General features: G+C 47.4%; 1 protein-coding gene across 3 annotated transcripts in view; it reads right to left on the reverse strand.

Annotated features, from left to right (window-relative positions):
- CHST12 (carbohydrate sulfotransferase 12) overlaps nt 1-25,054 on the reverse strand; it is a 279,003-nt gene extending 253,949 nt beyond the window's left edge. Inside the window, exon 1 of one of the 3 annotated variants that reach the window (XM_069647614.1) lies at nt 24,461-25,054. The gene's annotated coding sequence lies outside the window, so the exon portion shown is untranslated. Of the gene's footprint in view, nt 1-1,762; nt 1,969-24,460 lie in introns of those variants that run through there. The other 2 variants (XM_069647612.1, XM_069647613.1) reach the window with 2 other exon arrangements.
- Nucleotides 25,055-25,584: the final 530 nt, after the last annotated feature.

The raw sequence follows: 25,584 nt of genomic DNA on the forward strand, positions 1-25,584 counted from the left end.
GTGACAGACTGTTTGTGGTACACAAGACAGTGGGAGCATACGGTTTGGTAAAACGTGCTGCAAATGGCACATGTTAAAGAACAGTTGTTCAGTACCACCGGGCAACACTACTAGCGGCATAGTGAAGTAAATCATGAAAGACGGACCCACTTTTAATTAAAAAAATGGCATGCATTAGCATGTTGGGCTTAACGTTTGGCAATGTTATGTTAAAGTTTTTTTCTACTGCACACTATCAACACCTGTGTGGTCCCTTGTCGCTCTGGCAGATCTGTAATGCAAGAGGGTATGTGGAGGTAAGTTAGTAGGACTGAGCAGGAGTAAAGAGGTGTGATGTGCTGCTGGCAGCTTCATTTCGGTTTACACCATTCACTGAGCGCCATTGTGCAAGGCTATGTATGGTTTGTTTCATTGTTGTGGAGTAGTGAAGTCTGTGCGGTTTATTTTGCTGTAGAGGTATGGTTGCATTAATTTCAGAGTTGGAGAAGTATATGCAGAAGAATTTGTTTTTCAGTGGAGTTGATAAGTGTCGATACCTTATCGAACCCCCTCAGTTTTGGCACATATCCCTTACCCCGTCGTTCATTATGGTGTGCTACAATTCCCAATCCTATGCCCCGTTTCCTGTAGGCCAGTGTGAGTCTGTCCAAAGGCATTTGATTATATAGCCTCCCTCCAACACCCTCCCTCCAGTGGTGGAAAAGGAAAATAATTGGTGGGGATCCCGCAAGGGCCAGGGTGGGTGGAGCTGGCAATTGACCTCCGATCTAAGGCGATGTCCAAAATAATAGTTTAAAACGGCGCCATTTCTTTCATGCTGTTTCTTTTCTAAACTATATATCAATTCCACTTTAAACCACTTCCATGGCACTGGCGAGGAGTTACTTCACGATGCAGATAATGGTTTTGACCAGTGTTAATATTCTTTAAAATGTACAATTTTCATCCCATTTTATAAAAAAAATAATAATAAATAAATAAACTCTCCCTTGGGTACTATTGAAACAGGGTGATTTCTGTTTGCCATAAGCAACGTTTTCTTTTACTTTAACCACACCCAGCACAGCTCGTGCAGCTCCCCACTGAAAGCAGTTGGGTGGCTGCATTGTGTGGGATAGTTTCTATGTTAATAGGGGTATTTATGTACTCATGCAATGTTTGTTGGATACCTGTATATTTATTTATGCAATGTTTGTTGGATACAGGTAAATAAATAATCCGGGTCCATGTAGCAGACAAATAGTGCATAAATAAATAGGGTCGTGGCTGAGGACTGTAACTTCCTCTTGTGAACCGTTCGTTGCACGGGTCACCAGAGGAAGTTACAGTTTGCTAGCGGGAGCTTTCTTTTTTTTCCACCCAGCGCTGACTCTGGCAGGATCACGAGATCCGGCTGCACATCTGGTGTCGGATCTCGGATCCGGCGAGAGCCGGCCCAATCGCCATTTACGGAGGGAGACTCCCTCTGAATGACTTCCATCCCCAATGTAGACTCATGCAACCTGGCCTGCCTCGGTGCTGTTCCGATAAACCTTACAGTTTCTTATACCCCAGGGACAGTCCTTAGCCCTCTTAAAACCCGCACGATCAGTCATCGCCCTCTCCCCTTCTGCTGACCCTTAATGCCCCTTACAAGCACAGACAGTGCTAAGAGTCCCTCGTAACCCCACTTTCATCCATCTAAGCCCCTTCGGACCACCTCTAACAGCCTCATCAGAAGCCCTTACAGTCTGTCTTCAGCCCCTTTCGATAATGTACTTACTGTGCAGCGAAGCGCGTGAGCATTTTATTCAGCTTCTGCTTCTCTACTGGCGTGCCGCACCTCTCGGAAACCGCTTCAGGCTGTGCAACGCCTCTCTTGGCAGACTGCATACATAGCCCGGGCACACGACTCCGCTGCTCGTAATTCGTATCGGTGCATCCCAAACACCGCCCCTTGGATGCGCAGACTTGCACAAGCAGCGCTGTAACTTGACGTGTGGGGCACGTGACTAGAGCAATATTGCTATGGTGCCCTTCTCTAAAGATGCCCACCAGTTGCCCCGCACTGTGTTTAACGCTGTAAAGGAGTGCGCTGCTTAAGGTCTTGGTTATGCTGCTCTTCTTGAGTCAGGCAAGGTGACGCTCAGCTCGCTAGATACAGAGAAGTCTACCGTACCACTGAAAGCCTTGGACGTAGGTTACTGGGGAGTTGGGGGTTGCTTTGACACTGGGCCATGTGTTCCTGGGTTTCCGTTCTCAGGTCAGAAAACCAGTTACAGCCTCGCATGCCCGGCGTTTGTCAGAGGAGACAGAGACATGGCCTTGAGGCTTGAGTTGTACCTGCAGATACATAGATGCAGGCGCAACTGAAGAATTGCTAGGGTCCATTTCAACATGATGGTTGGCCCCCTCCTTCCCCTTGCGAAGAAAGGAAAGAAGGCTAAGGCACCCGTAGGGGGCATACACAGGGCAGTTTCTAGCCAACTTGGTGCCCAGGGCGAAACATCAGAATGCGCCCCCCCACCCCCATCACTGGCACACGTCACTCCCAAACTACACCTCTGTCGTGTGACAAAGCCCTTCCTCAATATGAATTTAAAAAAATCTATATAAATGAAGCTGGTTTCATTGCGTTGTAATTCAAGTACTTTACAGAAGAATTCAAATGTGAAAATACAGCTGTTGCTGCCCAAGTAAAAGTTTTTTCTGTCACCTGCTCTTAGGGAAGGCATTGCCTGAATGCAGTTTCGAACTGTCTATACTGGCACACTGTGGTTGAACAGCCTACCGGGGCCTGAGTGCCCGCTGACCTGGCCCTGTGTTACTGGTGTTCCGTTCGTACCACCTCACTTGTATTTTGCAAGGGCCAATACCGGACTAACCATATGAATTATTTTCTGATAGGTTGTCATTCCACATTCTTATTGTAATCTTTCAAAATACCTCTCTGATAGTAGGAAAGGGTTCAAATAGCACCACTGAGGATTCCTGTATGCTTTGCATTAAATCACAGAGCATTTCAGAACTATAACAGTGATCACAGACCAATACATTTGATAAACAAGTCTGTGATAAAAGGATTGTATGTGTGAATCTCTAAATTCATAACTGATGCATGGCTTGGTGCTCACATCATGGTTCACAATATTCACCCTAACATTAAAATGTTTGTAAACATGAACCATACATGCTCATTTGGACAGCTTACGTTTTTGGATGCGAGTATAAAATTGTCAGATCTTCCTATGGATCTGTATTGGTGGAAAGTTGAACCTGTCGTGTAGTGGACAAATTCTTCCGACCAATGTAACTCTCAGGAGTACAAAGGGCCAGACTGAGAGGTCTATTGACTTTTTGAAAGATGGGTGGCTGCTCTGGAACCCACTGGCTGCAAAGCAAAACATAGGATCAGTACAGATCCAATGAAACAGTTGGTGAAGACAGATAGGTGCAACCAGACAAACTTGAGTTTGTGAAAGTCTCAGGACTTAATTACAGGGGTTGGTACAGAACCTCCGTCCCCAACCACGGGAGGATAACAAGTCAGACGACGAGTCTTAGTGCTGGAGTGCTGAGAACCCCAATGTCAATGCGCATAACATGCCGGAATCCCCCCTTGCAAATCGATTTGATCATCAAGCACATTGCACAGAGGCGAGTATTTGCAATATACTAACTGCATGTCCGACACCTGAGATATGCAGTGAGCAGTTTTTTAATGCTTGCACAAAGGTGAATAACAAAGATGATATGGTGTACAACGGACCAGTTTTAAACATCATGCAATCTGATGCTAAGCTGGCTAATGACTCACGTTGAAAGATCAAGAAACCTTTTTTACAACAAATGTTCCTTTATGTGATGACATGCTCCGTTCCCGAAATGTATTACGACAGTATTATTGAGAAGAACATGCGCTTCAATTTTGCAGATGCAGTGGCAAAGCAGGCGCGACTGGCTGAAAGCTTAAAATCTGACTTCCTACAGTTAAAACAAACTCTAATAGGCACCAGTGGAATTGTCTATCACAGAAATTTGCAGGATTGCGTGGCAATTGCAACGCCGACGGGGGTCACTGTGCCCTTCTGACAGCTTCAACTCCCGGATGTATAAGGAAACAGATTTCCTCTGCAATCAATGCCGGACCAACCCCTGCTGCCTTGACTAGTACTCCTTTGAATACTAAATTTGTTGCCTCATCGAAGACTGGTGAAGCTCAGAAGGGGCTGGACGCTACTCCTAAAATTTCTGTGCATAGTAGCGCAATGTATGGTGTGAAGGGTGCGAGACTTCGAATTCATCAATGCGCCCATTCTTCACCTTTAAACGAAGATCGTGAAACAGAGCTCTTAAACAAACAACATCTCTCAGAAGCCGCAGGCCTCCAGATTTACAATAATGTCCTGGCTGCCACATCAACAGCAATGATTCCTTTCATGAAGTTGTAGGAAGCAATTCATGATGATATGAAGGACCAAAATGCTTTGTTAGCGGCAGTAAATGTGAAGATTACGGCCCTAGAGTCACTAGCTGACCGTACTTCAAAACGCTTAGATGCGGAAGCAGAGGTATCTGCGAAATGGCAAAACAGGCTAAGCATGTTTGCTGAGACCAAATTCTCTCACAAAGCTGACCTTATTACTGCTGTGCTGGAGTTTGGTAAATGGATGCGTGTAAATCCCCATCAAACATGCACAAAAAAGGCTGTTAATGACGAGACGTGTAAACAAAATAGCATGGCAAGATCTTTGCCGCAGAAATGCTTGTGTTTAGAGCCAGCAATGAAATCTGCGGGGGAGACAAGATCGAATGATCAATCAATATTCACAAAACCACCAGTGCTAATTCCTTTGATAAAAGTGACCTCCGCAATTTTTATTTATTTGGATTTGTATAGCGCACATCTGCCCAGGGGCATCGTGGCGCTGAAAGCAATCTTACTTGTTACAGGCATACATGGTGCAATAGTAGCGTCTACTCACGAAGGTCACCTAACAGAGGAGGGTGTTCATCAGGATCAACTTAGATTGTCAAATAATCAGGGTGTCACTCTGTAAAGGACCGGTGGGGGGTGTCTGTACTTCTGCTCTCTATATGGTAGAAGAGAGGCACAGAAGACCCCAGCCAAGATTTTCTAGTACGGTAGCAATGGACGAGCAATCAAGGCCTAGCTTCTCAGGAGGTGATGCAGGCTGGTTCTTAAGTACAGTGTAGTCCCCAAGCCCACACAAAGTAATGTCCGCACAATGTATTGGTTAGAACACAGTCCTTATATAATCAATATTCAAGGTTATGTACACTTATCATAATAACTCACTTTGTACTTTGGAAAATCAACAATGGCAAATATATACAATTCTAAAGTGGTACCACCCTTTGTATTAGATCTCATTAAAGTGCATCAACAATACGGTAACAATGTCACACAAATCAATAGAGTGAAACCAGCAATAGAGAGAGGAGGGAAAATAAGATGGTTGAGCAATAGGCAGAATACTGGCCCCTATCACTAGACACAGTTCTGTGTGGAGATCCCCCCACCTGGGCAACCTGTAAAATAAATATATAGCACAAGCCCAGTCCATATATTGTTCTGCAAGTCTTATTCCCTCCTATAATGTTTTTACCCCCCCAATGTACCTGGTGGAGTCAAGTTCTTCGAAGAGGCGTCGACAGATCCTTCTTGAGCGACCCCCTTTCAAGCAGGAGTCACGGATCGTCGAGAGGCGTCGAGAAGCGTTGAGGAACCCGGCGTTCGGCGGCGGGGAATCGACGGCCCTTCTTGAATGCCTTCCCTTTCAAGCGGGAGACACGGGGCGTCGAACGTCCGTCGACAAACAGGGTAGAACGGCGTCGATGAGGCGGCAGCTTCGTCCGAGCGGTGCGCGTCGGAGCGTCGGCGTCCTGCAAGGCAGAGGCGTACGGGGCACCTCAGTGACAATAGTTCTGGACCGCAAAGATTGTGGAGACGGAGGCCCAGCAAGGGCGTCGAGTCGTTCGAGTCTCGGGTGGCGGGAAACCCACCGGCAGGTTTCTCCTCGGCGCGTTGGTCGTCCTCGAATTTCTCCGGCAGGATAAAGCGGTCGACGGTGCGGACGAGGGAGTCCTTCGATTCGAATGTTCTTAGGCAAAGGAGCGGACGGCTCCGGTCGTCGGCGGCACGGCGTCAAGTGGTTCCCACGGCTGGGCAACACAACTTCGATGGGCCTCCAGCGGTTACACAAACCTGCGAACCCTGGTCGACGGCAATGGACTTCGACGGCGTCGATGTCCGGGTGCTTCACTTCGATCTCCTCGGCGATCCCGTCTCGGGTCGGCAGCCTTTCGAGGGTCTGTCTTCCAGGGCGCTTCGGCGAAGATGGAGCGGTGCTCGATGGTCCCTCGGAGCACGGGAAGAGGGCGCCTTATCAGGTCCTCTCTCGGGTCAGTCTTCGACGATTTCGGCAGCCTTCGGATCGGTCGAAGCAAATGCAGCAGCAAGTCTTCTTCTTCCAGCTGGACGTCGAGGATCAGCAGTTCCAGTTACTCCTAGAGTGGAGACTCAGCTCCAGAACGCTTCTGAACAACTACCAGTGGTGAGAGGTTCCCAGATATACTATTCTGTCTCTCATCCACACTGCTGGCACACACTCAGCAGCCAATCATACAGAAGGGCATTCATGCAGTCAGTCAGCCAATCAGGCACACAGTGCATTCAGGCCACACTCCTCCCTTTCAGACACTCACAACAAGGAATGTGGATTGGGACAAGTACCCAGCCATTCAACACTACACACTGCATTCAGGCCAGTTCCGGGCAGGGCTGTCTCAGTCTTTGTCTCTCATGCCAGAAACCAGACAACCACAACAAGGAGTGTATATTGGTCACACACTCCATTCACCCAGGTCCCACCCACAGGAGGTACCCACAACATACAGTCACTGGGAAGGCTCCAGTCAGTCTAGCTGGGCCTTCACAACAACACCATATATGGAACTTCCACCCATTGGCCAGTCAGGGGGAAGGGACAGAGTCAGGGCTTCCCAGGACTTTGGGAAACAAGGTAACAGGCTATAGAAAGCAAGAGGCCACAGGGGCCATCTTGTTTCCTATCAGGAATCAACTGATCCCAATGGCAGGGCCTGGGTATCCCAAAATGGAGGACACCCAGAGCACCTGTCAAATTCAGCATGGAGCTGCCACCAGCCCATACCCTGCTCTGTGGGCCACACACAGGTGCCCAAAAACATACACTAGGGGCACAGGGTTGTACCCCCGCCCATGGGTGCCATAAGCGAATCCCATGGGTCTGTACACCAAATCAAAAGAGAGAGCTGCACCGCCAGGAGTCCAACATGAACTCCTGCATGGAAAACACAACAGAACACATGATAAAAAGCAGTAAAGGACAAGGATATGGAGGCCCTGTCTCTCCAATGCATTTCCAGCATCACAGTCGCCCCCTACCCCCCAGACTGAGGTTAGGGTGCCTAATCTCCTACGAGATAGACACCCGCATCCAGACGGTCAACATACCTTCTGGAAAGGCCATCTGCATTATCATGACTCTTCCCTGCTCTATGCTCTATGGCGAAGTCTAGCCCTTGCAGGCTAATGGACCACCTGAGAAGTTTTGGGTTTTCACCCTTCATCTGCATAAGCCACTCTAGGGGCTTATGATCTGTTAGGACCTTGAAGGTGGACCCTGTAAGGTAGGGCCTAAAACGCCTAATGCTCCAAACTGTGCTAAAACATTCCTTTTCAACAGTAGCCCACCTAAGTTCTCTACCCTTGAGTTGTCTACTGATGAATATGATAGGATGTTCCCTCCCTTTGTCATCTAACTGGGACAAGACAGTTCCAATTCCGGTATCGCAGGCATCTGTCTGGACGATAAACGGTCGGCTGTAGTCAGGCGTACACAACACAGGTGCCCTACAAAGACTTTTTTCAAGCCATCAAAGGCCCTCTGACAGTCTGCAGTCCAATTAACCTTCCTAGGCTGTTTGGGTGAAGTCAGAGCTGTCAGTGGTTCCATAGTCCGCCATGAAATTGTGATAATATCCAGTGAGGCCCAAAAAGGCTCTCGCCTGGGTTTGAGTAGTGGGAGTCTCCCAGTCATGTACATCCTGTACTTTACTGGGGAGGGGTTGTATTTGACCCCCTCCTACCTCATGACCAAGATACATGACTTTCCCCTGAGCTATTTGGCACTTGGTGGCCTTGATAGTGAGGTTAGCCCATTTCAAGGCCTGCAACACCTTATCCAGATGTGTCAAATGCTCTTCCCAGGTGGAACTGTAGACGGCAATGTCGTCTAAGTAAGCCACACAAAAGGCTTCCAGCCCACTGAGCGCATGGTTGACCAATCTCTGGAAGGTGGCAAGGGCATTCTTCAACCCAAAAGGCATGACCCTAAACTGGTAGAGTCCCTCAGGTGTTGAGAAGGCCGTCTTTTCCTTGGCATGGTCCGTCAGAGCTATTTGCCAATAGCCTGAGGTAAGGTCAAAGGTGCTCACAAATTTGGCAGCACCTATGGTGTCCACGAGCTCATCAGCCCTGGGCAATGGGTGCGCGTCAGTTTTGGTGACGGCATTGACTCCTCGGTAGTCCACACAGAACCTCCAATCTTTGGTACCCGCCTGGGAACTTGCCTTGGGGACAAGGACCACTGGACTGGACCAGAGACTGGTTGAGGGTTCAATAACACCCAGATCCAACATCTTGGCGACCTCAGCCTGGATGTGGTTCTTGACGCTATCTGAGATACGGTAGCACCTGCTTTTGACAGGCACACTGTCACCAGTGTCAATTTCATGCCTACACCACGGTGTAAGGCCTGGCGTCAGTGAAAACAGAGAGGCATACTGTTGGAGCAAAGCCCTGCAGGCCCTCTGTTGCTCTGTTGTCAAATCCGGAGAGAGATGTACTCCCTCCACTGAGCCATCCTGAGGGTTGCTATGCAGCAAATCAGGAAGGGGCTCACTCTCATCCTCTTGCCCTGAAGCTAGCAAGAGACATGAGACTTCTGCTCGCCGGTGGAAAGGCTTGAGCCTGTTGACATGGAATATCTGAGGGGCTACCCCAGAGGCTCCCATGTCAACCAGATAATTGACTTCGCCCATCTTGGAGATGATCCTGAAGGGTCCAGTCCACTTGTCTGCCAAAGCTCTAGGCTTCGTAGGCTCCATCACAAGGATTTCCTGTCCCGGAGTCCAATCCACTTGCGAGGCTTTAAGGTCATGCCAGTACTTATTCAATTCCTGGCTGGCCTTGAGATTTGCTGTTGCCTGACCCATCATCTGTGTCATCCTCCGTCTGAGGCCTAACACATAGTCCCCCACTTGCTTGGCGGGACCTGGAGGGGTGGCTTCCAAGCCTTCTCTGATCAAGGCGAGGGGCCCCCTCACGGGATGTCCAAAGAGTAACTCAAAGGGGCTGAAACCAACACCCTCTTGAGGTACCTCTCTGTAAGCAAACAGCAGGCATGGCAGGAGGAGATCCCATTTCCTCCTTAGGGGTTCTTCCAAAGCCCCTAGCATGCCCTTGAGAGTTTTATTAAAACTCTCAACCAGACCATTTGTCTGGGGGTGGTAAGAGGTGGAGAACCTGTAGGTTACCCCGCACTCTTTCCACATGGTTTTCATATAACTAGACATGAAGTTGGATCCTCGGTCAGAGACAACCTCCTTGGGGAATCCAACACGGGTGAAAATGCCCAGGAGAGCCCTGGCAACCACCTTGGCAGTAACAGTCCGAAGGGGTATTGCCTCAGGGTACCTGGTGGCATGATCTACCAAGACCAGGATGAACCGATGTCCACCCGAAGTGGGAGGGTCAAGGGGACCGACAATGTCGATGCCCACCCTCTCAAATGGTGTGCCAACCACTGGCAATGACACTGCCTCCAGTCTTGCCAGACAACTGACAAGTTGGGCAGGTCCTGCAGTGGGACTCCACCTCTACTCCCATCCGTGGCCAGTAGAAATGGGCAGAGAGCCTCTGCTTAGTCTTCTTGGTCCCAAGATGACCAGCCAAGGGCACCTCATGCGCCAACTGCAGTAGGAAGGGCCTGTAAACCTGGGGTACCACCAACCTCTTGAGGGCACTAGGTTCAGGCTTAGTGGGCTCACTAACAAGGAGCACACCCTCCCAATAAATCCGGAATGTCCTAGGCACTTCTCCTTGTGCCTGGAACAGGGCCTGTTTCCTCAGTCCCTCGAGAGAGTGGCACTCTCTCTGTCCCTTACAGAAGTCTGCCCAGGAGGGTCCTCCTTCAGCTAACAAGCATTGAAGGTCGGGATGATCCTCCGGGGTGAGAACCTCTCCCACAGGAGAGTCTTCTGTCTCTTCTCCCACAGGAGTTGAGTTTGGGTTTTCCACTGGACCCAGCCCGTCTGGAGCATGGATCCCAATGGGTGCTGTCGGAACAGCAGGAAGAGAAGGTGTTCCCTCCACAGAGGTGGCCTTCTTGGTCTTCCTTCTTCTTGCCTTAGGCCTCGCCTTTGGCTCGGGTACCTGACCCACAGCCAGACCCGGTGTCACCTGTGACCTAGTGACTGCAGCAGCAGTCATGGGAAGACCATCCGGGATCAACCCCAACTCAACTAGATCATTTCCTAACAGAATGTTAGCAGGGACATTGTCCTGAACCAGGACAGGAAGCTTTGCTGTCTTTTCTCCAATCATGAGTGTGACTAAGGCTACAGGCGATACTTTGGGAGGCCCACCAGCTAACCTGGTGGTTCTCAGAGGAGCACCTACATAGTCCTCTGGCTTGAGCAGGGTCCTGTCCACCACTGTCATGCTTGCCCCAGTGTCTCTCAAACCAGTAGAAGGCTGGCCATTCAAGAGGACACTTCTCAAAAACCTACGGGTGTTCTGTGGGATAGTCGCCAGTACTTCTGCATACTGGTCCTAGGCCCCAAGGGACACTAAGGAAATCTCTACCGGAGCACCAAATGTGATCCCGGTAGAGGAGGGGAGGACAGTGGCCTCCACCTCAGACACGGGGTAAGGGTAGGTCAGGCTGACAGCCTGTACTCCAAGTTCCTTACCTTTACACTTGGAGTCACCCCTTTTGTGATCCAGAGCCCCACAGTCCCAACAAGCGCCAGGAGTGCGGGGTACGGTACTGGAACCACTGGGAGCCTGCTTTGCAGCAGGTGGACCACTACTCTTATTCCCACCCACAGATGACTTATCCTCACTAGATTTTTGGGTCTTGGGAGAGGAAGGTGTAGGTTTACCCGACTGTGACTGCTTGTGGGACTCCTCAGCTTTCTGAGAGGCCCCCTTTTCTTTGTCTTTGTCCTTCCCACTGGAGTCCTTAGGGGACACCCGGTGGGAGACCCACTTGTCAGCCAACCTAGCCAGCTTAAAGGGGTCCAAAATGTTCTGGTCAGCCACATACTGACGCAGCTCTGTGGAACAGGCTTCAGAAAAATGCTCAAAAAACAAGAGGTGGGACAATTCAACAAAAGTCTTAACCTTGTATCCATCGATCCACCCCATCATGTTCATGTGCGCAGCACTCACCCAGTCAACCCAAGACACATTCTCTCTTTTCTTAAAATCCCTGAACCTTCTAAGGTATTGGGTAGGTATCTTGCCAAACTTGGCAATCAAAGCAGACTTCATACACTCACACTGACCCCTTTCTTCCACACTCAGCTTCAGAATACAGTCATATCCAGTTTGAGGCACTCTGCTTAACAAACACTTAGCCCAATCTCTTTTATCAACATCATGAATCGCACAAGCCATTTCAAACGCTTCAATCCATTGGAGGATATCTGAACCCTCCACAAATACACCAACCAAATCTTTCATAAACTTGGTGGCTGGCGACCTGACACTTTCACTGGTTTTAGCTGAAGTCTCCACTCTTGCTTTCTCTAGCTGGATTCTCTGACATTCAGTGTCCTGGCTCTTGAGTTCAAGGTCCTTATTTCTGAGTTCAAGATCCCTATTCTTGAGCTCCACTTGTTGAGCCAACTCCTCTTTCTTAAGTTCAGCATCTATTTCCAACTTGCGGTATTCAAAGGCCAATTTCATCCTTAATAACTCAAGCTCCAAGGAATTGCTGGGGTTTGGAACAGAGGCAGCAGGAATGGCGGCATTCCCAGAAACAGATTCAGCAGAAACCCCAGGGGCAGAGTCCTCATTGGTTGCATTCCCCCCCTCATCAAGAGTTTCACCATCAGTCTGGTAGTCCACCAGGGCAGCTATCAGCTCAGCCCTAGACTTATCCACAAAGTCTAACTTCCTGGCTTCACAAGCACTCTGGAGAGCCTCCAAGCTCATCCGAGTCAATTTGCCATTTGCAATAGACTCCATTGTTTGTAATGCAGTTATCTTGTACACAACTAAACCTTAATTTAATAAAGTGCAGATATCTTTTGTAAGTGGCACGGTTATACACTGATTCTTAAAACCATAAGCATCCCACCGCTGCCACCAGCTGTAAAGGACCGGTGGGGGGTGTCTGTACTTCTGCTCTCTATATGGTAGAAGAGAGGCACAGAAGACCCAGCCAAGATTCTCTAGTACGGTAGCAATGGACGAGCAATCAAGGCCTAGCTTCTCAGGAGGTGATGCAGGCTGGTTCTTAAGTACAGTGTAGTCCCCAAGCCCCCACAAAGGAATGTCCGCACACTGTATTGGTTAGAACACAGTCTTTATATAATCAATATTCAAGGTTATGTACACTTATCATAATAACTCACTTTGTACTTAGGAAAATCAACAATGGCAAATATATACAATTCTAAAGTGGTACCACCCTTTGTATTAGATCTCATTAAAGTGCATCAACAATACTGTAACAATGTCACACAGATCAATAGAGTGAAACCAGCAATAGAGAGAGGAGGGAAAATAAGATGGTTGAGCAATAGGCAGAATACTGGCCCCTATCACTAGACACAGTTCTGTGTGGAGATCCCCCCACCTGGGCAACCTGTAAAATAAAGATATAGCACAAGCCCAGTCCATATATTGTTCTGCAAGTCTTATTCCCTCCTATAATGTTTTTACCCCCCCAATGTACCTGGTGGAGTCGAGTTCTTCGAAGAGGCGTCGACAGATCCTTCTTGAGCGACCCCCTTTCAAGCGGGAGTCACAGATCGTCGAGAGGCGTCGAGAAGCGTCGAGGAACTCGGCGTTCGGCGGCGGGGAATCGACGGCCCTTCTTGAATGCCTTCCCTTTCAAGCGGGAGACACGGGGCATCGAACGTCCGTCGACAAACAGGGTAGAACGGCGTCAATGAGGCGGCAGCTTCATCTGAGCGGTGCTCGTCGGCGTCGGAGCGTCGGCATCCTGCAAGGCAGAGGCATGCGGGGCACCTCGGTGACAATAGTTCTGGACCGCAAAGATTGTGGAGACGGAGGCCCAGCAAGGGCGTCGAGTCGTTCGAGTCTTTGTGGTCTTGGGTGGCAGGAAACCCACCGGCAGGTTTCTCCTCGGCGCGTTGGTCGTCCTCGAATTTCTCCGGCAGGATAAAGCGGTCGACGGTGCGGACGAGGGAGTCCTTCGATTCGAATGTTCTTAGGCAAAGGAGCGGACGGCTCCGGTCGTCGGCGGCACGGCGTCAAGTGGTTCCCACGGCTGGGCAACACAACTTCGACGGGCCTCCAGCGGTTACACAAACCTGCGAACCCTGGTCGACGGCAATGGACTTCGACGGCGTCGATGTCCGGGTGCTTCACTTCGATCTCCTCGGCGATCCCGTCTCGGGTCGGCAGCCTTTCGAGGGTCTGTCTTCCAGGGCGCTTCGGCGAAGATGGAGCGGTGCTCGATGGTCCCTCGGAGCACGGGAAGAGGGCGCCTTACCAGGTCCTCTCTCGGGTCAGTCTTCGACGATTTCAGCAGCCTTCGGATCGGTCGAAGCAAATGCAGCAGCAAGTCTTCTTCCAGCTGGACGTCGAGGATCAGCAGTTCCAGTTACTCTTAGAGTGGAGACTCAGCTCCAGAACGCTTCTGAACAACTACCAGTGGTGAGAGGTCCCCAGATATACTATTCTGTCTCTCATCCACACTGCTGGCACACACTCAGCAGCCAATCATACAGAAGGGCGTTCATGCAGTCAGTCAGCCAATCAGGCACACAGTGCATTCAGGCCACACTCCTCCCTTTCAGACACTCACAACAAGGAATGTGGATTGGGACAAGTACCCAGCCATTCCACACTACACACTGCATTCAGGCCAGTTTCGGGCAGGGCTGTCTCAGTCTTTGTTTCTCATGCCAGAAACCAGACAACCACAACAAGGAGTGTATATTGGTCACACACTCCATTCAACCAGGTCCCACCCACAGGAGGTACCCACAACATACAGTCACTGGGAAGGCTCCAGTCAGTCTAGCTGGGCCTTCACAACAACACCATATATGGAACTTCCACCCAACAGCCAGTCAGGGGGAAGGGACAGAGTCAGGGCTTCTCAGAACTTTGGGAAACAAGGTAACAGGCAATAGAAAGCAAGAGGCCACAGGGGCCATCTTGTTTCCTATCAGGAATCAACTGATCCCAATGGCAGGGCCTGGGTATCCCAAAATGGAGGACACCCAGAGCACCTGTCAAATTCAGCATGGAGCTGCCACCAGCCCATACCCTGCTCTGTGGGCCACCCACAGGTGCCCAAAAACATACACTAGGGGCACAGGGTTGTACCCCTACCCATGGGTGCCATAAGGGTATCCCATGGGTCTGTTCACCAAACCAAAAGAGAGAGCTGCACTGCCAGGAGTCCCCCATGGACTCCTGGGCAGAAAACATGACAGAACACACGATAAAAAGCAGTAAAGGACAAGGATTCAGAGGCCCTGTCCCTCTGATGCATTTCCAGCATCACACACTCCTTTGATGGCAGTACTTCCTGTAAACAACAAAAGCACTACCGTTCCAATGGACATCGGAAAGTGTGGCAAGACCACAGTTAAGCCTGTTGGACATTCACCGCCCCGGCCAGTAATAAAGAAAGTGCAAAAGTGGCATTATTTGGAATATTCTCTGATGGAAAAAAATCCTTTACAAGCCTTGCAGACAATAAAATACATAAGAATCCATCTCGAGCAAATAAAGAGGTTCAAGGAAAAAAGAGTGGTAACACGCTGAAGTGAAATGCCTCAAAACGATTTATTAGGAATCTGACAACCAGTGCCTATGTTTAAGCGGCCGGAGAAAAGGAATTCCTTGTTCGAGAAAGAAATTTGAAGAGAGAAAAAATGACCACGAGGATGCGGAAATGTCTAAACGCCAGGCATTTAAACGGCCACGACTTGACTCGAATGAGCAAGATAAAGCTGACTCGTTCACCTCTATGAACTTAGTTAATCTTTCAACTTACTCGATGAAGGATGAGGAGAATGACGATATCGAATCAGTTTCCTCTGATGAGGACGAAGATGATCCCATCATTGAAGAAATAAGTGCTCTATCTCAAATGGCGAGTGAACCTCAAAAAACTAAAAGCAAGTCTAAAACGTTGGCATTTCACCAAATACCTCACCAAAGTGCGCCCAAGAAGTCATTCCTTGAAGTGCCTGCGAGGAAACGCTTGCATCAAGGCCTAATGCTGAATCCTATGTGTACGGCTTCACAAGCCAAGAAAGAAACTCTAGTGAGCAACACTCGACCTAATGATCACGAGACAAAGTGTTACACATTACCAACGTTGGTCATGGTGGCAGAGCAGGAGAATAGGAGGAACGGCTCATAATGTATTCATGCAGGCTCCCAAAGCGACGGTTCTTCAGGTAGAAGACAACGGTCGTGTTGTTTCACGTACATCTGACGTACCCGTACCTGTTCACGTGACTCCTGATAAGGAAGGAATTGTTACTAGCTTACGCGTTGCTACTGCTTTTACCGACGCTCCGTAAGTTCGCATCTAGGATATCCGCATTCTGATACTTCAGACTCTCTTACCTTCTTATTTCTAACTTCTGCCTTCTCTCTGCATCTCATACCCACAGGCATTTACTCTGGCCGTATTCCACATACACCATTAGTGTCATGTCGAGAGTTCCACCCTTGTTAGTGAGTACAACAAAACTATACTTCCATCCAGCTCTCTCTCTCCCGCCGTGACTCACACTTCACTCTCCATTCATGTTCGCTTTAGCACGACAGGTCCAAAAAACCGGAACAGACTCCTTTTACTTCTGGACATCTCCGAGAATATCTGGACTCCATTAAGGACCCCATTCCAAATTCCTTGTACGTTAAATCTCCTATACTCAGTGCTCTCCTTTCCTTGCAGTCTTTCTTGCTGGCACTTACCTGTCCTGTCTTGTTTCCTTGGTAAGGTCTTTGATCCTCTTCGCGTTCCAGTTCGTCTAGAGGGAACCGTCCAGACTTCTACCGTCCAGTCTGAAGTGTTCCAGCCACCCAGGGTTTTTTCCCCCAGGAGGGTTTCCCTGGGGGTTTTGCCTTCCTCCTCACTGGTATTCTTCACAGAGAGAGAGGGAGCAAGATTCCCACGGGGGATTTTCCATTTTCTGCCAGTTGCTTCCGTTGCGGACCGCACCCTGCCCAGGTTAGTGATATTTACATCGATAATTCAATATCAGTTGACAGATAGCAACGCCTTAAAGGTATTGGCTTGCCATGGCGGACGGTGATCAGCTATGGAACAACAGATGCAACAACTCATGGCTGCAATGCAGTCTATGTCGTTAGAAATGCAGACCCTAAAACAAGATAACTCACAATTGAAACAGCAGATAGGTTGTGCTTTTTCTGAAACTCCACCGTCAACATTTCACACTGAAAAGTTTGACGGAAACCCGCTCAAATTGAAAGAATTTCTAGACAGCTGTACTATTCAGTTCACATTTAAACCCAGATTCTTTCCCACAGAGAAAGATAAGGTGGGATTTGTGATTTCCCATTTATCGGGTCCAGCATTAGCATGGGCTACCCCTTTGGTTACCTCGGGAAATGCCATCCTTGATTCCTACCCTGCCTTTACTAATAGCTTGAGGACCATGTTTGGTCGAAAATAAATCTCGGTCTCCATACAAGAAAGTTACTCGATTTGAAACAGGGATCAAAGGACCTTATTTCATATATCATGCTTTTAAACAATTGTCCTCAGAGACCGGATGGCCAGATGATGGTCTTATCACTTTATTTCGCGAGGGCTGTTAGAAGAGCTCAAGGACGAGGTCTCGAAGATTCCTAGACCAGCAAATTTGGCCGAGATGATTTCTATTACTATGCAGATAGACTATCGGTTACAAGCACGCCATTATGAGAAGAAGAAGGGTAAGAGCCCTCGAGCCCATTCTGAGTTTCTTCCTGGAAACACAAAACCAGTCTCTACTGAAGAGCCCATGCAAATCGGAACTATGAAGGGTCCATTAACCAGCACAGAAAGGGAGAAGAGAAAGACCTTAGAACTGTGTATGTATTGTGGATCCTCAGTACACATTCGAAGAGGCTGCCCCCTAGTACCACCTCGTAGAAACCAATCCCAGGTTCCGCGAAACGCCAAATCCCTACCGTAGGGGGAACCACGGTAGGAGTATTTAGACAGAGTTCCCCTACTAGAAATGAATCTCTCTCCGGCATTGGGTTTGTTGATCAACCTATGGTAGTGATATCTTTGACAATCACCCTCCCGAATACTATTCTAAAAAACGTCCCTGCACTTATTGATTGCGGAGCGGCTGGGAATTTTTTGGACGATGACTGGGCAACCAAGAAAGGGGTTCATAGATTAACCAAACCACAAGTCACTCCGATTCAAGGTGTTGATGGGACTCCTTTGATTTCCGGCCCCATCCGGGAACGAACCATACCATTAAACTGTTCAGTGATTACTCACCCCAGACACCTTATTCGCTAAAGCCAAATTTGTAGCGATGATAACTGATTTTCTTCAAGATCTGAAACATACTACGTCACAGAATAGACAGACTTGTGAAGAACTAACAGGACTAAACCCGCTTAAGTTGACTCAAGGTTGCTACTTTCACAAGGCTCAAGTCTTGGTTCCCTCAGTCTCTTTACAAAAGGAGGTGCTCCAAATGTGCCACGACTCCAGAGCTGCCGGACATCGAGGGTTTCGAAACACCTTGGAACTGGTCTCTCGACATTTCTGGTGGCCTACAGTAAGAACTGATGTCCGCGATTATGTTTCAGCCTGTGTATTGTGTCAACAGTCCAAGACTCCTCGAGTTCCACCCTACGGCTTATTATCCCGTATGCCTATCCCGGATCAACCATGGAATTATATTTCTACTAATTTTATTGTTGATCTACCAATATCGTCTCAACATACCACTATTATGGTCACTATTGACTATCTAACTAAATTGGCTCACTTCACTCCTCTTACCAAGATTCCCGGTGCAAAACAGATGGCAAAGGTGTTTTTAGCAGAAATCTTCTCGCAACATGGTCTTCCGGACACGATTGTTTCTGATCGTGGTCCTCAATATACCTCTAAATTCTTGAGATATTTGTGTTATGAATTGGGAATGAAGAGATCCCTCAGTTCCGGGTATCACCCACAGACCAATGGTCAGACAGAATGTTTAAACCAAACGTTGGAAGGGTACCTTCGGTGCTTCGTGTCCGCAGGCCAAGATGACTGGTTGGGATTACTTCCATTGGCAGAATTTGCATACAACAATGCGTATCATTCCGCCTTGAACTCTACCCCTTTCTACTGCTCCTATGGGAATCATCCATCCTTTTTACCCTCCATCGCTCCTCCTTCATCGCATTGTCCGGGAGTTGACCGCATTGTTTGTGACATCCAAGAAGGTCATCAGTTGGCATGTCAATCTTTGAAGGCAGCCCAGGATCGAGCCAAACGATATGAAGATCGCCATCGCAGAAAGATACCTTCACTTCAGAAGGGAGAAATGGTTTGGCTAGCTCCCCGTTTTCTCCCCAAACCTAAACTGTCTCCTCAGTTTTTTGACCCCTTCAAGATCCTCTCCCTGGTAGGATCATCAGCGGTTCGGTTAGAGCTGCCTCGTTCCTGGTCTAGAATTCACCCAGTGTTTCATGATTCCCAGATCAAGTTATCTATTCTGGACCATTTTGCTCGGAATTCTAAGACTCACCCCCCACCAGTGAACACTGATACAGGTCCGGAATATGAGGTAGCCAACATCTGTGACTCGAGATACAGACGAGGTCGCCTTCAGTTTATTATTGACTGGAAAGGATACTCACCTTCAGAAAGGACATGGGAAGCTCCTTCGGGGGTTCATACCCCCAAATTGATGAGACAGTTCTATTGCTTTCATCCCGGAAAGCCGGGTTCACCTCCACTGAGGAAGAGTCATACTGTTACACATTACCAACGTTGGTCATGGTGGCAGAGCAGGAGAATAGGAAGAACGGCTCATAATGTATTCATGCAGGCTCCCAAAGCGACGGTTCTTCAGGTAGAAGACAACGGTCTAGCTGTTTCACGTACATCTGACATACCCGTACCTGTTCACGTGACTCCTGATAAGGAAGGAAATGTTGCTAGCTTACGCGTCGCTACTGCTTTTACCGACGCTCCGTAAGTTTGCATCTAGGATATCCGCATTCTGATACTTCAGACTCTCTTACCTTCTTAATTCTAAGTTCTGCCTTCTCTCTGCATCTCATACCCACAGGCATTTACTCTGGCCGTATTCCACATACACCATTAGTTTCGTGTCGGGAGTTCCACCCTTGTTAGTGAGTACAACAAAACTATACTTCCCATCCAGTTCTCTCTCTCCCGCCGTGACTCACACGTCACTCTCCATTCCTGTTCGCTTTAGCACGACAGCTCCAACAAACCAGAACAGACTCCTTTTACTTCTGGACATCTCCGAGAATATCCGGACTCCATTAAGGACCCCATTCCAAATTCCTTGTACGTTAAATCTCCTATACTCAGTGCTCTCCTTTCCTTGCAGTCTTTCTTGCTGGCACTTACCTGTCCTGTCTTGTTTCCTTGGTAAGGTCTTCAATCCTCTTCGCGTTCCAGTTTGTCTAGAGGGAACTGTCCAGACTTCTACCGTCCAGTCCGAAGAGTTCCAGCCACCCAGGGTTTTTTCCACCAGGAGAGTTTCCCTGGGGGTCTTGCCTTCCTCCTCACTGGTATTCTTCACAGAGAGAGAGGGAGCAAGATTCCCACAGGGGATTTTCCATTTTCTGCCAGTTGCTTCCGTTGCGGACCGCAGTCTGCCCAGGTTAGTGATATTTACATCGATAATTCAATATCAGTTGACACAAAGACCTACATTGATGACGACAACAACTCAATTTATCTGAACAGACACAACATCATGGAGTTGTTCAAATGCATTCCTGCTTTGAGACCGATCGTGTCTGACAATATTCAAATATTAGAATATAAATCAGAAAAGAGGTCAGACTGGGTCATCCTCCATGTGCAATCATGCTTTGTGGCTAATACTTTAAAAGCGCCAAAGAAGGACCTTCTGGCATTTGTGTATGCGGTAAGTAATTATGCAGAAGCTAGACCCCTGAAGTCCATAGTTTCTGCACCAAAAACGGCTGACAATGCAGTCAGCTTCTCAGAGAATGAAAATAGAAGAGACTCTCTACAGAGCCATGTTGGAAGCAGCCGTCCGGGCGCAGAGCTAAGAAATAATCTATCTGAACTGAGCTCTTGGGTTGCTGCCTCAACTGATTACTCTACAAAACAATATTAGCTTCTTGGTCAGACTAACTCCCGACTATGCTCACTAGTCTCATGGAACACCAGGGGTTTCCTTCATCACTTTCAGGACAACTAACTAAAAAGTGATGTAAACAACCTGATATGTTTACAAGAAACCCGGATGCGTACGGCTCCCACCTGTGAAGCTTATGTCGTAATTTTGAATCCTGCTTTAAAAAATGAGACTGGTCGGCCCTTTTCGGATCTTTTAACCTTGGTAAAAGATTGTTCCTGGTGGCATGTTTTGAGATCTATGCACCCTACTAGCTACGTCCAAGGAACTATTTTAAAGATCGCAGGGGAGGAATCTGACCCAGATGAGTTCTTACTGCTAGTAAATGTTTACTGGAATCCAGAAAAAATTACTTCCCTGAATTTTATAGCTTCAGTAACGCATGTGATTGACAGATTTATGCTTGAGTTCCAGAATGTTTCAATCATTGTAAGTGGCGACTTTAATTACTCTTGGATTAACGCTGAGGGACAAGTGAAAAATGTTAATGATGATCATTGTTCCAGGAGAGGTACCAAATGGTGGACTGAACTCGCCAATAGGAACTGCATGACATTAAATAGCCAAACCATTGGCGACAAGCCGGCAAAAGCAACCTGGCATTGTAACAATACCCATAAAACAATTGACTATATGTGGACATCTTGTGATTTTACTGCAAAAATTAAATCGCTGTAAAATCTTGGAAATGCGAAACAATGATCACGATGCAGTCCTTCTCCAGTGGGCCATGAAACAGTCTACTTCTGCAGCAATTTATGATGAGAAACTTGAAATAAATCAAAGCCTGAATCGGTTGCGAATTCGGCCTGCTGAAATTGCCGCCCTTACAACGATGCTTGGTTTAGGCACAGTGTTGGGAATAAAGTAAGTTGAATATATGCCCACGCTGACTCAATTCGCTGAAGTTAGATATGGGTTCAGGCATGATAATTCCAAACACAAATATCGGCATAGTAAAATAATCCAAGAAAGGAAAAACAAACTTCAGGAAGAGCTGCAATTATTGAAAGCCACCCATATGGAAGTGGATTTTTGCGAGGGAAAAAGGCTCTTACGTGAGAGGTACAGAAATTGAGTGCGTTCATTAAAATTTCAGCATGAACAAGAGCCAGCTGAGATTATGCTTAAACTGATCTGCTCCTGAAAAAGCCAGGAAACCTGGGCAATAATAAATGAGGGCGCTCAAAACCATATGGGTGGCTTAATGGTTGGAGTAAGCGCTGCTGATTGGATTAAACATTTCACAGCGGTCTTCAAACTTCCAAATCAACAGGTGGCAAAGACACAGATCATACACCAAACCACTTGGGTGGAGGAACAGAATAGGGCTGACATCGAAGCAGCAATCGACAAGCTTAAAAACTCTGGTGCACCAGGCCCGGATAGTTTGTCTAACTTGACCCTAAAAAAAAAATAAAAAGAATGGGCAGTCTTCATCGAATCCCTGTTTGCAAGGATAGTGGAGACGCAGACAATTCCGTCCTCGTGACAATCGGCGGTAGTTGTACCTATATTGAAAAAACCTGATCGTACTAATCCAGCCAACTACCGACCGATTGCACTGTTGGACGTGATTGGGAAACTATTTGCCTCCTATCTGCAAAAGCGATTGGCAAAGTGGGCAGCTGACCACAATATTATTGATGAAAGACAAACGGGCTTCACCAAAAGAGTTGGCGTTGAATTGAGTGTTTTCCTCTTGAATGTACTAAAGCTTGTAGCAATGAAGAATCAGAAACCACTCTTTCTGTCTTTTGTAGATCTACGTCAGGCCTTCGATCGAGTGAATCGAGCCACGCTGTGGGAGAAATTAACAAATGCACATTGCCTGGATGACCTACTTCAAATGCTAATTCAGCTATACACCAACACCACGATCAGAGTGTGGTTGAATGCCAATGGCAACCTCTCTGATGAGATTATAACAGAACAAGGATTGAAACAAGGATGTCCGCTAGTTGCTTTAATTTTGAAATTGTATCTAGCGGATATGCCGGCTGCCTTAAAATCTGCCAAATCTTTTCCCCCACAAATCAGTGGTCCATCTGATCAGCTGGGTCACCTACGCTGATGATGTAGTCTTGATAGACTCGACTCCAATAGGGCTACAGCGTCTTTTGTCAAAATTGGAAATCTGTCTACACACGCTAGGAATGGAGATCAATGCTGATAAATCGAGAGTAATTGTATTTGGGTCCCAAATCGGTGCCAAAAGCAGAAACTTCAAATGGACAGTTGATCGAAAAAATCTTTTACAAACCCATACCATTAGATATCTTGGAATTATGTTTAACAAATCCAGTAGAGAATGGAATTGGCTCGAAGATCTCATAGCCAAAATGACTATCCTAGCACTTCAAGGCTCTAAATTACATAGAGAATTTGGAAAGTTTACTTTAATGCTGCACATACAGTTCTACCGTCAAAAAGTAGTAGCCGCTGTTATGTTTGGAAGTGAAGCAGGATTAAATATAGAACCTACATTTTGGAATCAACTTGAAGCTCGATTCTGGAGGAAAGTGTTGAGGCTCCCGAACTATGTGTCCATTATTGCCATTTGTTTTGAATTAGGACTGCAATCCTTAAATGCTTCCATACTATGGAAGTCCTTTTCCATCTATCGGAAGATGATTTTGGGCCTCATTATGAGTCCGGGGGTAACCTGGCGGTTTTTCTGGATCGGTTACCGCCAGACTCGTTTTAACATTCCGCCTCCGTGATTTCCGGAATTACCAGGACATTACAACCCCGGTGACCTGGGAATTCAGGAGGCGGAATTCGGTAAATCCCCATTCCCATTGAGTCCCACAGGACTCAATGGGAATGGGGGCCATGGAAACACCGGCACCATCTCGTGATGGTGCCGGTGTTTCCACGTCCGCTTGCAGGACTCAAGATCAGGCCATCCGGAAACAACGGTGGCAGCGGGTTTACCCCCACCGTAATTTCCGGACCGCCGGACTCGTAATGAGGCCCACTGTCTGCTCCTTATCAGATTTTGAAGGAAGCCCCTAACAGACCTTTTAATGGACTTCTTAAAGAATTGACAGTTCGTGTGCTAAAAAAACTTGAACACGTGGGCGCCTCATCAGAGCTATTATGTAGGAACCCCTGTGCAGTCAAAATAAAACTTAGAAACAGCGAATAGAGCAGGACGATTGAAAATATCGACAAAAGTTAAAATCTTGTTTAGACCAGAGGTATGACATACGTGCAGTGAATCAGGTATCAACATCCATCAAGGTACCATCGGGACAAATATTTAAGGATGAGACTTAATATCTTACCAATAAAACAAACATTGTTTTTAAGGCATGACAAAAATACACACAATGACATGCCGCTTCTGTAAAGAGGAAGTGGAGTCGCTCTATCACCTGGTTGCAGAATGTTTGGCTTTAACTACACAAAGAACAGGAGCGCTGGGGAAGTTTCCGCCACCTAATGATGACATAAACGATTGGTGGTTTTCACTTATTGCTGATTGGAAATATATGCTATTATGTGCGACTATTGATTATTTAGAGGGAATAATAGGTCTATCGATGACCGTTTCGTTTTTTGCCGGGATATGTTGAATAGCCACTGATTCAAATGTATTGATGCTATGGGTAATTGATGAGATGTTTTATAGGAGACTCTTGTAAAAAAGTTTCAGTTGAAACTATGACAATGAAAAATAAATAAATAACAAGTAATCCTTTGGTAAATAGGTACCATTGGTAAATATCTATAAGCAATGGGACATGGATAATAGTATGGTGACGAGATCGACAGGATGATGAAGTCTTACCAGAGTGACCAGTAAACCAGTTCCTTGACAGACGTCTTCTTGCTTGGCATAGTGTTTTAACAGTTCCTCAATAGGCATCTTCTTTCTTGCTGCGGAGATGGTAGGTGCAGACTGAACCCGACGTCACGAGGACGCCTAGTGTCTATGAAAGTGCTTTAATGATAAAGTCTCTAGTCCAAGCACTTGTCTCCGTTTCCGCCGGCACGAGGACGCCTACAACAGGTCCTGGCTGTAGTACATAAATCCGAGAAGGCAAGCAGTAGTATGCAACGTCACAATAAATCTGAAATCCTGGAGCGAAAGGTGGGCAGTCTGTGTCAATGCCGTACTTGGAGATCAGGCAGAATCATGAAACGCAAGAATTGTTGTGAGGAGTCCCAGTTGAATTGAGAGTATCCTTACACAATCCAAGGGATAAGGCAGGGCAGAATCCAAATAACAGGCCAAAGGTCGAGAAAGACAAAAATCCAAGAAACGAGGTCCAAAACGCTACTGCTGAAACAAGTTGGTTCAGAAGCGCGGAACAGCGTTGAAGACGGGAATTTTTTGGAACAGCTGATACATAGTGAATGACGTAACCGCAGCCGTACAGACGTATTCGCAGAAAGATGTGTAACGTGCCACCGTCGCCATGGAAAACCCCAACGCGCACGAAACGACGTACCGCGTCAGGGGAAAACCCAGACAGTTATTGTACTGTGAAAATCCTCGCCTGTTTCTCCCTCACGGCCGATTGTTTTTCCATGACACCACCAGAGGGATACATGCTTTGGGTTGGGTAAGGCTGCGTGTTCTATGGTGTGATGGTTTCAGTTGCCGGTTCCTGACAAAAATGGCTAAAACATCAGCCACTCAAATGAGGTACAATGGCTCTTTTGTTTCTTGTTTCTGAATACATTTAAAAGGATTAAGGACTGGGTCTCAGTGTGGGCATGCCCAACCCCAATACAGAAACATCTTTAGGGAATTATATCTACAGATGGGGCAGGATGCTGCACAAGAGAGACTCAATAAACAATGCACAGAAAGGCTACACAGGAAGGATTGTACCTCTTTCAAACTTTAGCCTGACCAGTATTAAGCTGATGAAGCGTTTTAAACAAAACTAACTTCTAATGCATGGT

The sequence above is a fragment of the Ambystoma mexicanum genome, chromosome 2q (assembly GCF_040938575.1).
Source record: "Ambystoma mexicanum isolate Mex_15411 chromosome 2q, UKY_AmexF1_1, whole genome shotgun sequence".
Taxonomy (NCBI): domain Eukaryota; kingdom Metazoa; phylum Chordata; class Amphibia; order Caudata; family Ambystomatidae; genus Ambystoma; species Ambystoma mexicanum.